This window comes from Callospermophilus lateralis, unplaced genomic scaffold (genome assembly GCF_048772815.1).
Source record: "Callospermophilus lateralis isolate mCalLat2 unplaced genomic scaffold, mCalLat2.hap1 Scaffold_66, whole genome shotgun sequence".
Taxonomy (NCBI): domain Eukaryota; kingdom Metazoa; phylum Chordata; class Mammalia; order Rodentia; family Sciuridae; genus Callospermophilus; species Callospermophilus lateralis.
The window spans coordinates 2,288,583-2,301,872 of NW_027514882.1; the positions used below are offsets into that span (position 1 = coordinate 2,288,583).

At 33.3% G+C, this 13,290-nt stretch overlaps 1 pseudogene; it reads left to right on the forward strand.

Moving 5' to 3' along the window:
• The first annotated feature begins 392 nt into the window (after window positions 1–392).
• LOC143640843 (ubiquitin-conjugating enzyme E2 D3 pseudogene) lies at window positions 393–719 on the forward strand (annotated as a pseudogene).
• The last annotated feature ends 12,571 nt before the right edge of the window (window positions 720–13,290 follow it).

Below are 13,290 nucleotides of genomic sequence, written 5' to 3' on the forward strand. Positions count from 1 at the left end.
GAGAAATGAACATTATGTTCCACAGTGATTTTTCCTGTGGCTCCAGTTAAATTCAGCCTTATGCATATATTTTGCATTTAGTTGCCATTTTTGGTCATGCAAGTTTTAAATTTTATGGAAAACTGACTTATGATATAACAAGCTTTTCATGTTATATTTATACTGTTTACTACTTACTGATTATTTGTGAACTAATTACTTCATATCACAGAACCATGTTCTAATACTACAGAGAAGGAGAACATAGGTAGATTAGAAATTCTTATTTATTATTCCATTGGAGATGAAAACTCATCTTTTAAACACTTTTAACCTCTAATCGTAATGAGGGTGAATATAACCCAATGTTCAACTTAAAAACAAATGCTCTAATTCATTGGCAAGATACAATTATGGGAACTTATGACAGCCCATATCAGTGTGGTGTATTCTTTTTGACAATTCATTTTCCTATAGACTACCTCTTCAAACCAGCTAAGTTTGCATTTACAACAAGAATTTATTATCCAAATATTAACAGTAATGGCAACATTTGTCTTGATATTCTAAGATCACAATGGTCTCTTGCTTTAACTATTTCTAAAGTTCTTTTATCCATTTTTCATTGCTATGTGATCCAAACCCAGATGACCCTTTAGTGCCAGATATTGCACAGATCCATAAAACAGACATAAGCACACAGAATATCTTGGGAATGGACTCAAAAGTATGCCATGTGATGCTACCTTAAAGTCAGTATAACTTGCATTATAGCTGGAATAAATTTTAAATTACTTTTTTAAAAAAAAAGTGATACAAGTTTTAAATGTATTGGAAATATACAACAGAAAATATTTGTTTTGAGTATTGAACTTAGATGTGAATGCTTTCTAAACTCTGGGTTTCAGAACCTCACATCTCAAAAAAAGTGGAGGAGAAAAATGTCACAGAAGTAAGAAGGCAGAAGCACAAACCAATTACTTATAGTAGAAGGAGAAGTTAGAGTTCTGGAATTCCTCTTCATGTTTATCTCCCCATCTAACCTGTATGTGATAGGACTAGGATTGAGTTGGGTATGAGAAGAAACAGAATAAATGAAAAGTTTAAGTCAATAATACATTTCACAAGTTAACATTAGCAATTTAAACTTAAAAACAGATGAGGAAAATATGCCTACTATGATAATTCAAAATAGATTCATCTTTTCTCTAACCTCCTAATGCATTGTTCCTACAAACATATTTCATTTTAGGTATTTGCCATTGAATGTTAAGAATAATATTCAGTCAAAGTTTGTGATTGTAAACTCTAATATGTGAACTAGTGCCTTCCAACAGAAAATAATGTAAGGCATAATTGAGTTGCCCTTGTAGATTTAACTTTTTATTTCATACATTAAATAAAGCAAACATAAATAGGTGAAATTAATTTTACTATATATTTATTTATTCTGATCTAAAATGTTGTTGTATTAACAAGTAATAAATATACAACTTAATAGTGAGATATTGTACATTATTTTTCATCCTAAGTTTCTGAAATTCAGTGTATAGTTTAAAAGTAGAGTACATTCCCTTATCACCATTTTTTTTTTACTAAATAGCCACGTGTAAGTGGTGGTTACCATAATGGACAATGTAGGTGTAATTAACATTATAGAAACATCACTCCACCACAATTACAAACGTAATAAAATATATTCACCACAATTACAAATGTAATAAAATATATACTATTTATGTTTTGACAGTCATACTCCTTTGGGTAATAGAGAAAATGTCATGCCTCTTTGTGCTTTTTATTTTAGGAATGTCCTTATAGAATACTTCCAGAGCATAACTTTTGGATACTGCACACTGCACATCTTATCTCAAGTGTAATGAACTGCTCCCACTTCAAATGTTTAAATTACAATATTTGTGAAGAATTATTTATACATTTTAATTATGATACATGACTGAGTATGTATTGGCCTTAGTTAAAACTGATTGGTTGACAAAAATTTCCATTTTTTATAGATGTTTAATCAATCCATTATTAACTTTGGTTTCAGTTCTCTTCTTTAGAAAGTATTATGTATATTTTCTGGCCTGTAACATTTTTGGCTCTTGAAACCCTCATAGGCTCTGGGCCTTGTGGCCCTAATGCTATAAATCCTCCCTGGAACAACACCATTTTCCACATACCTGCTCGTAAAACACACGAATGATCCTATTGTAGCTCTCAATGAAATTGTCACCTAAAGAAGGATTTTATTCACCTAAGTTAATTTGTCAGGATATTTGGATTGCCTTTTTCATATTATTGGCATAATTTGCTTATAATTATTTATTTGAGTGGTTATTTTCTGTTTATGATTTTAGAGGGACTATCTAAAGTCCCTGTCTATTTTCTTTAAACTAACACATAATGTCTTTAGTCACTGATCATTAGGCAAAAGTAAAAAAAAAAAATGCTTATTATAAAGGAAAGTTCAAATGTCATTATACCTAAATGCAGAATAGATATCCCCTGCCCCTGGCCATAGGGATTCACATTTGCTCTACACTGCACCTTATCTACAAAATTATTCCTATACATTCAATGTTTCTAGTACAGTGAATCTGGTGAAGCACGTTTTCTACTTAAAGTTTAAAAGTTCTTATAACAATATGAATTTATCAATCATTTGAGGTTTAGTGAGATACTTTTATTCATTTTACATTTGTAATTATTTTCTTTCAGTTCTCTTACTTTAGGAATCTCTATACTTTAAAATAATAGTTTGGGGGTTTATGTTTGTTTGTTTTTCCTTCTTCAAATCTTTGCTTCTCCATCTTGACCTATTTTTCTTCTGTCAGGAAAAGTTTTTCAAACTTTGCAGATATTTTTGGTTGTCATAACTGGGAATGGGATAAGTTATACTGTCATCTTTAGAGTACATAAAGAGGTGCTTCTAAAAACTTTAAATTGTATAAAGGGTCTCTAAGAAACAAAGGATGATCCACTCCCAAATGTCACTAGTGCTGAAGTTACAAAATCCTTTTCTTATTGTTCACTTTTAAACAGTTATCTGTGTTCTTTCCTTTAAATGATAATTAAATTTAAACATATTATTGTTTGAAGTAACTCATCTTGTTTTATTTTAATTTATAACTTTTCAAGTCTGGAAAAATTTTATATAATTTATTCAACTTACAACAGTTTGAATAGCCCTGAATATTTCCCAAGATAGTACTTTAAAGTTTTTCCTTTTAGTTTCTTTAAATGTTGGGAGATACAATGACAATTTTGATGATATCATTCTGAAGTCTTATTAATTTAATGTATCTTTCTTGTTCTATTTCATAGGTCCCCTTAGATGTAATATAATAAAGCAAAAGCTTCAAAAGGATTAATGCCTGGATTATCATTTCTGCAATAAAACAGAAATCTAAGTGGTGAAGACCACAGGCACCTCAAACCTGGATTCCAGAATTCTATATTAAGCACTGGAGTTTTTAGTACTCTGCTATAGGAAAGCCTTTGCCAATGCTTACAAGGAACTGTTTATCCCTGCTTCTCTGGATCCTGTTTGATGGATGTCTCCTAACACCACTTCAACCACAGCCACAACAGACTTTAGGCACAGAACCAAGAGAAAATGTTATTCATCTGCCAGGGCGACGATCACATTTCCAACGAGTTAAACATGGCTGGGTATGGAATCAATTTTTTTGTGCTGGAGGAGTACATGGGCTCCGAACTTCAATATGTGGGAAAGGTAATGGCGTGTTTCTTTTGACAACCACTTGATAGAAAGGGGGAATATGAATTGTGTATTGTGTATGGATGTTTTGCACAGGAAGTGAACAAACCAGTGACTAGACCACTGGACTTACAATCCAAGATTTCTCTTCCTGACTCATGACCTGGGTAAGCTTTGGAATATCATTCACCCCTCTTTACTTTAATTCCCCCTGATTATTTTAATGAAAATAATAAATGTGTGTGTGTATTTGGAATACATTCCATGTTTATTTATTTTGCTTCCATTTTTGTCATTCTTTGTAGAAGAAACAAAGTTAAAATATGTAGATGTCATAAAAAGCCTTAGCACATATGGTTTGCAGCCAGTCTGAAATTGTTCACTAGTCAAGTCAGAGACAAAAAGAAAAATCTCCAGGCATAATATCTTAAATTGATATTGAAGTTTTTGAATGAGCAGGATTAATTCCCTCCCTTTTTATTTAAAGCTTGAAACACCATCAGGATTGTAGTTCTAAAAACCTGTCTGTTTTGACCTACTTATATTTATAAACAATTTCTCTTTGTTATGTTTTGCAAGTTATTTTAAAGTTACTTATGGTCAAAGGCATAAATATTGGATCAGAAATGTGCACCATTTGATATTGAAACTAGCATACAATTTTGAAACCATTTTACAAGCTTAGAGATTTTTAAAACATAGTCAATGGTAATAGTTTCAGCATGCTTGTTTTGATAATTGTTTTCCTTTTATTAAAAATTTTCCTTATGTCTAAGATAGATAAAATTTATCCACATTATCAAAAAAGTCATTTTTCCAGGGCTGGGTTTGTGGTTCAGTGGTAGAGCACTCACCTAGCCTGTGTGGGACTCTGAGTTCCAGCTTCAGCACCACATAATAATAAAGAAATAAAATAAAGGTATTTTGTCCAACTACAACTAATGTTTTTTAAAAGGACATTTTTCCAAAAAATGAATATTTTATATTATTTTGATTTTGTGAAATTTTTTTAAAATTTTATAAATGATTTTGTCATGAACTTTAATGAAATCAGATTAACTCTCTTGAGGAGAGTTTAAAATAAGCAAAATAAATGCAAAGACAGAAATGGAAAACAATGGTAGGAAGGATATTTGGACATGGTTTAGAAGGTCATGTCTCTTGAACATTAAATCCTGTGAGTTTTCTGAAAATTTAAGCTATAGAGAAGCATGATTGGACTTGTGTTTCCAAAATTTGGAATTATTTTGTTTAAAATTTGCCTTTTAGAAATGTATTTAAATTTTACCGAGTAATAGAGTGAAAAATAAGTTCCAGTAGAAACTGCTGAAGATGAACATATACTCAGGATTACCACACAGTTGTATAGGTCCCAAAATAATTTGGTTTGCTTTTGTTTTTTTACTGGACATTTATCTATATATAAAAGTTGAGTCCCTTGGCTTTCCATGTAAGATCCATTCTGGGTATTCAGTTTCAAATAATCTTACAAAAGAACAATAGTAACAGTAGATATCATGGCATTGTTCAGCTATCTCCTTGACAGCTGCCTACTAGAATTCTGAGTCTGGGTTCATAGCCCTGGGATGACCTTCTAAATGCAATCCCTGGATTTCAAACCATGGGTTAAGCAGAAGGTCATAGTGAGTCCAAATGGTTAGAAAAACAGTGAGGCCCAAAGAGTTCCAATTTAAAGATGTCCTTCTAATATAACAGCTACCCACTAGAACTATAGGCAAAAGAAGGGTCTTAGGTAGTTTAGAGAAGGTACTACAAAGTTCTGATGTCTCTGAGGTAATTGCTGAAAACTTCTGCTTATACAATTCTGCAATAGGACCATGTGATGTAAAAACCATTAAGACCTGTTTAGATAATTTCATGTAGTTTTGGTGCACTTGCTTCTTTTTTTTATTTAACTAAATATAAAGATGGAGTTTTGAAACCCAGTACAAATGAATGCAAGGGAGAGCTTCGAACCATTTTGAAGATTACAGTTTTCTAAGCTCTGCTTATGATAGATGATATATATCACATTGAAATTCCTGGAAAATGCCTGTAGAGAAAGTATTCTCTATTTTTAATTAGATCAGACTCACAGACTTTAGTCACAAGAATTAGAGATAATAAAGTCAACATTTTATTAACAAAGTAATAACACTTTGTTTTTTTTTTCAAGGTAGAATAGTTTTTTACCTACCAATGATCTTAAGTTATAATGGAAATGTTAGGTTAACTGTCCAAGTTCTTATTTGGTATTCTGGAATTCCACCATTATAATTTTATGGTGTGAAATTTATTTGGTTCACTTAAAAGACAAGTTAACATTTGTAGATTGTATTAAAAGGAGTAGATCCAACATCTAACCTATTACGACATTTATAGAGTGTTATTTCTACAGGTATATGGCTGTACATTGGTAATGTGTAATAAAAACTCCCTTTTCTTCAGCAAAAATACACTTCTAATGTAAATGAAATGTCAGTTGCCAACATTTTCTTTCTGCAAGGAAACTAATTAAAGTTTAATTAACTCTGTGTTGATACTTCTAATTTTGGGAATAAAATTATGATAGCATGGAGGCCAATTCAACATATTTTATATATGTATGTAAACAATATACAAATGTATTTATATTTCTGCTCATTCTATAAAGGCTTTGAGATATTACACAGAAAGGCAGATTATTATCAACTATATAGAATTCAGGGCTAAGGAAAAAGGCAAATACAAAATTGCCCACCACAATGGTCTACTGACTACTATCGTTGTGCCTCCAATTTAACTTTCTTTTTTCTTTTTAAAATAAGGCTTAGTCCCTACTACTGGAGACTCCATTCATTTAGAGAAAATTTATTTCCAAGTATCAAAATATGAAAGAACGATCCAATGTAGAAATTCATAGAAAGAACAGTGTGTGGCTCAGTGGCCATTAGCCTTGTTAACAATTGTATTTAAAGAAGCAGATGTTAACATTGATATACTTTTGTAATATATATATATATTGCTTTGAATGAATGAATGCTGCTTTAGTTTTCATACAAAAATTCATAACAGTATGTTAAAATGAAGCCAATTATTTCTCAAAATACATGTTTTGTATTTACTAAAATAACCTGGGTGTGAGTTTCTATGTAGTCAAGTGAGGCAGAGATTAATTTACTTTTAAAAAATTACATATTAGGTATTGCTAGTTGCTAAAACTAAAGACAAAGAAAAAAGCCTGCATCAAAAATATTCACATAATTATGCACATGCATGTATACATACACAAATTAATGATAATTTGGTTGCTTACTCCAATGCAGACAATTGCATGCCTATGTCTGTGTATTTTCAAGTTTTGTCAGAGCCTCAAGGCAATATATCAAGACAATACTGACCCTTGTTTCCTCTAAGAGTAATTCTGAAAGCCAAGTTGTCATTACAGATAAATTATAGTTAGAAGCAACACTTAAATTTAAATTGTTTAAAACGACAAAAATATAAAAAAGAAACATACAGTCCCTAGTTTCAGTGGCCTCTATTTATTGAATATATTTTGATTCAGCATGCATTAAACCCTGATACATATTAAGCCTGGTGAGGTTAAAAGTAAATATGAAGTCCCCTACATTAAAATATAATAGGTAAACATTACTGAGTGATTCCTTTGGGCACCTCTAATTGCTTTACGAATGTAAATTTATGTATCTTTTCATAACAGCATTATAAGGAAAAATACATGTGAGAAAACTGAGGTGCAGAAAGCTAAGTAATCTACCCATTGTCCAACACCCAGTAAATTCTGAAGTTAAAATTTAAGGTTATGTAGTCTCCATTTTGCTCCATTGCACCAGACAATATCAGGGTATATAATTTTATATTGCTCCCAAAGATGAACAATAACTTCAGTACTATGCCAAAAGCACTATAGTGGAGACAAATTGTGGGACTGGAGGGACACTGGATGCTCTGCAACTGTATCAAGAAATGTAGGACTTCAAGAAAGTTTTCACAGATGAGGAAGCACCTGAGATGAGTCTGGAAAAATGATTTGACTGACATTTCCAGAAAAGGTTGTATGGAGTAAAATTTTTAAAAACCCTGATATAAAGTTTCAGAGTAGTTTTGATTTGCATTTTCCTGATTGCTAAGGATGATGAATATTTTTATGTGTATTTGTTGACCATTTGTATTTTTTCTTTAGGGAAGTAGTAGGGACTTTGTCCTTTTATTGATTGAGTTATTTGTTTTTAGGTTCTTCATAAACTCTGGATATAAATCCCCTGTCAGAAGAGTAGCTAGCAAAGATTTTCTTCCTATCTGTAGCCTTTTTCTTCACATTCTAAATTTACTTTGTTGCTGTACAGAAGCTTTTTAATTTGACATCATCCTACTTATTGATTCTTAAGTTTATTTCCTGAGCCTTAGTAGTCTTAATAAGGTAATTTTTGCCTCTGCCAATACGTTGCAATGTTGATCGTATGATTTCTTCTCATAGTCGCAATGGTTTTGGTTTAATTCCTAGGTCTCTGATCCACTTTGAATTGCTTTTTTTTTTTTCAGGTTGATCGAAAGAAATGTAATTTCCTTCTTCTTCATACAAAGGAACATTTTTCAGCACCATTTCTTAAAAGGCTATATATTTTTTCCCAGGGCATGTTTTTAGAAACTTTGCCAAGTGTCAGATGACTGTATCTATGTGGGGTTGTCTTTGTGTCTTTTATTCTATCCTATTGGTCTTCATGTCTGTTTTAGTCTCAAGACCACACTGGTTTTGTTACTATAGTTCTGTAGCATTTATTGAGATTGGGTAATGTGATGCCACCAACAGCACTCTTGCTCTGTATTGCTTTGGATATTCTCAGTTTTTTATTCTTTCATAAGAATTTTTGGCCTGCTTTTTTTTTGTCCCTAGTTTTTTGAAGAATGTCATTGGTATTTTGATGGGTATTATGCAAATAATAAGATTTGCTGGAGAGGATGTGGGGAAAATGATGTACTTCTATATATTTCGTGGGACTGCAAGTTACTTTGGAAAATACTATGGCGATTTCTCCAAAGATTAGGAATTGACCTGCCATATGGTGTAGCAATCCCATTGCTTGGTATTTATCCAAAAGAACTAAAATCTATATACTGTAGTGAAAACAAGATTTCCAAAGTTTATAGCAGAACAATTCACAATAGCAAAGTTAAGGAACAAGCCTAGATGTCCGTCAATGGATGAATGAATAAAAAAAAAAGTGGTATATTTGCAAAAGAGAGTTTTACTCAGCCATGAAAAATGAGATAAATAAATTATAACATGCTGATAAATGGATAGAACTAGAGAACACCATGCGAAGTGACATATTCAAGACTCATAAAGTCAAGGGTCAAATATTTTTTTCTTTTATGTGGAAGCTAGAGAGATAGAAAAGAGAAATACAAAGGGAATCCCACAAAAGTACAAGGTAGGCTAGTAGACTAATAGAGAAGGGTAAACAAGTGGAGGATGGTGGGAGATTATGGGTAATTACTTAGGAACAAAATCTATAAATTATTCTATGTCCATGTATGATTATACCATTATGAATATTATATATACATACACATGTATATATATGATTAAAATAATAATAACAGAAGAGAGATTAGTAGAGTAAAGCAATTGGAGGGGTGGGAGGTGAGGAGAGAAAGAAAAAATACTAGGAATGTGATTATTATATTGTTATACATATGTACATATATGTCATAAAAAAAGAATTCTACTATTGTATATGATGATAATGCACCAATAAACATTAAAATAAATTAATAAATAAAATATGCATCAAAGACAGAGAAACTGAGATCTAGATAGGGGATATTTGTAGGAAGGAAGGAAAAGGGCATAGTGAGCTTGTATAGGAAGTAATGGAGGAAATGTGATATTAGAGTTGAAGATCTAAGAGATGGGAGAAAATTTAAAAATGTCAACTTCTATTCACCATGGACATATAAAGGATGAGGCAGATTAGAGGAACACTGTTAGAGGCAAAATCTTCAAAAATTAGTGGATAATTGCACATAGAGTATAAGAGGGATGTAAAAATGTGACACAGATGTTTGACTTATTTTTTGTTAGTATCTTGTAAAGATTTGGGATGAGTACATAAAAAAAAACAGTGTTTGATATTTTAATCCATAATTACTTGAAAATAACCAGGTAAAGTCTATTACAGATACTTGAATTCATTAATCTAGAATTCATTAAAATATCTTGTGTACATTTGAGTGGAAAAAATTCACACAAGTATGTAATATACTCTAGGAAAAAATACAGAGGAAAGAGAATCCTAAATTTTAATTGTAAATCAGGTGAAGGTTTTGCTGTCATTAGTAGGAAGTAAAAGATAAGGCTAAGATAGTATCATGGAAGACAAAACAAGAAAAACTTTTTAGGAATAACAACAACAAAAAAATTGACAAGCTCCAAAGGTCAAACAAAATAGTTACTGAAACAAGTTCATTTTAACTTGTGATTAGTGAGCCAGAAGTGACCTTTACCAAAATGATTTTCTCTAAGTTGCAAAGAGGCAAGGTAAAATAAGAGATGCCCTAAAGGATCCCCTATATTCTACATATACTTTCTTCCATTGTAGAGTAATAGTCCAGTTACCCCTTAGTAGTCCAGATTGATCACCCCAGCCACCACAGTAATTCTCTTGCATTTTGTTTCAGAAGCATGAAGATCCCCTAAATGGCTGGGGCCAGACTTAACTTGTGGTTCAATGAAATCATGTTTTGCACTGGTGCAGGCATTCTTCCCTTTGAAATTATGATTCTTAGGCCACCAGAGCAGAGGTTAGAGGGATAGGAAACAATATTTTGCCAATGGGTCAAAGTATGGTGCAGAATAGTGGTGCCACTTCCATTTACAACCTGTAATTCAAAAGCGGTGAATCCTGGCTCAGTACTGATTTCTGACTGTGGGAATAATAATAACACTGTGCATTGTGGCTGACACAGAGCACATACAGCCTCCTGGAGAACCATGCCCAAACTACAAAGTATTGCTGCTTAGTTGACATGACAAACAGCTGTATCAGGCTGGTGAAGAACATGATAAATCAGTGAATTTCATGAGCTTGTGCTTATTACTAAACTTTATTTACTATGAACTGTTTTACATGGTCAGAATCAAAACAATATAGAAAAACTTTATGATGGATATTCCATAAGTCCACAGATGGTAGTTTGAGCAGAAACATTAAATGATGGGAAGGAAAAATCTATACCCACTATGAGTGCCTACTCAATAAGAACAAAAGTTGACTCTCCCAAGCTGGTAGTGGTCAAGTGTAATCAACTTGCTACAGGGTAGCTAGCTACTCAATTCAGGAAAGGGTTCACTCACTGTTAATCTCTGTTGCTGTCAGATTGGGCCCTCAACAAGTGCCTGTATCCAGTTCAGCCTTAGTTATTCCATGGAATAACACTGTTATTCCATGAAGAGCCTCCATCTCTTCTGCCATTACCACTCTTTTTATGAGCCCATAGGGATGTAACAGGAATGGCTGGAGAAAGAGGCTTACTGGTATCCACAGAATGGATCATTCTATTGATTAGTACAATATTTCTTTGCTGATGTAACCCATTCTGTGAACATTTAACACAACACAAGTATCTTCATGTTTTTTCTTTTTTCTCTTTTTTTTGGGAGGTGGGGAGTGGGAATACTCGAGATTAAACTCAGAAGCACTTAAACAATGAGTCACATCCCCAGCCCTATTTTGTATTTTATTTAGAGACAGGGTCTCACTGAATAGCTTAGTGCCTTGCTTTTTGCTGAGGCTGGCTTTGAACTCACCATTCTCCTGTCTCACACTCCCAAGTCTCTGGGACCCAGGTGAGTGATACCTCACCCAGCTTCATTTTTTCCTTTGTACAGAAACATCTAGCCATAAAACTCTTCCCTAGATATCATTGTGATCGATTTTATAAACACATCCCTTTTCTAATCACATACCTGACCATTGACTATGGTCAACAAATCAATAAATTATTTCCTGTCTGGCAATTTCTAATTTTAAGCCAAATTAAGTACCTGATTCTGTCCTGTAAGTCTGGTACCTGGAAGGATTGAACTTCACCACTCTCCTTCAGTGGTGCTCTAAAAAGGCTATAACACTATAGCTGTACAATATCAGGGACATCTGTGTATTATGGAGAACCATCTGTAAACCAGGCCCAAGTCTTTACTTCTTCTACCAACTGACCTTAGGAAACACCCCATGAAGTCATGGGTATAGTCTGGGAGAAAGATGATAATTTACCAAGAGTGGAGCCCCTGAGCATTTTAGACACATCTTAATGTAACTTATTTCTGTCTTTACTGCCTGCTTAAGCCTAATCTCTACATACCACTGTCATTTGATTACAGAGAAGTGCTGTACCTAACAACTGAATGGCCTTCTGAGTCAAATAGTGCAATGTTCATGATTGCATAGGACGCATGATAACTTAGTGTCACGTGGCTAGGTATTTAGCCTCACTAAGGCTCAGTCGCAAGTCATAGTCTGTTTCTCAACATGAGAGTAGGTATTCACAGAGGGAGGTAGGGTTTTGTTCCAAATTATTAAGGTTTTGTGCTGCAGTTCACCAACAGGGAATTGACAGCCAGCATCCCAATCTGCCACTGATAATTCGACCACCATTGCATCTGCTGAATAATATGGCTCAAGTGGTATAATGAAATCATATGGCAGTCTGGACACATTACAGAGCCTTCATTTGTTCTGGATCTCACTCTACATGAGCAGCTTTTGGGGTCATGGTAAATGGGCCAAAGTAACCATAAATGAGGACTATGTCGCTTCCAATATCCAAACAGGCCCACTAGGAGTTGGGCCTCCTTTATGGTTGTAGGAGAGACCACACAAAAGAATTTGTCTTTCATATTAGCAGGACTTTCAACATGCCTCACATGATTAGGCTACTAGGAACTTCACTTCAATTTAAAGCCCTTGAGTTTTTGTTTGTGTTTTTTTTTTCTTGTATATAATGTACCCCATTGATAAGTAAATATTTTTTCTGTAAGTCTGAAGCAGTTGCTACTTATAGCTCATTAGATCTAAACAATAAAATTTTATCAGTGTAATAGGCCAATGTTATACCTACAAGAAAAGATAGTCAAGTTTCTTGTGAACTTAATTATTATATAGGAATGGAGAGTTGATATATCCTGAAGGATAACACAGAACTTGTATTGCTGGCCTTGACAGCCAGAAGCAAATAGCTTAATGGAGTTATTTACTTTCAGATATAGAAGAAAATGAATTTGCTATATAAATAGCTTCATACCAGGTACCAGGGGATACACTAATTTGTTCAAGCAATGAAACCACATCTGGTACAGCAGCTACAATTGGAGTCACCACCTGTTAGAGTTTATGATAATCCATTGTCATTCTCCAAGAGCCATCTGTCTTCTTCACAGACCAAAAAGAAGACTTTCATGGGAATGTGGTGAGAATTGCTAACACTGGATGTGTCAAGTCCTTGGTGGTGCTGCTAATCTCTGCCATTCCTCAAGGAGTTCAGTATTGTTTTTGGTTTAATGTTTTTTTCTAGGTAGAAGC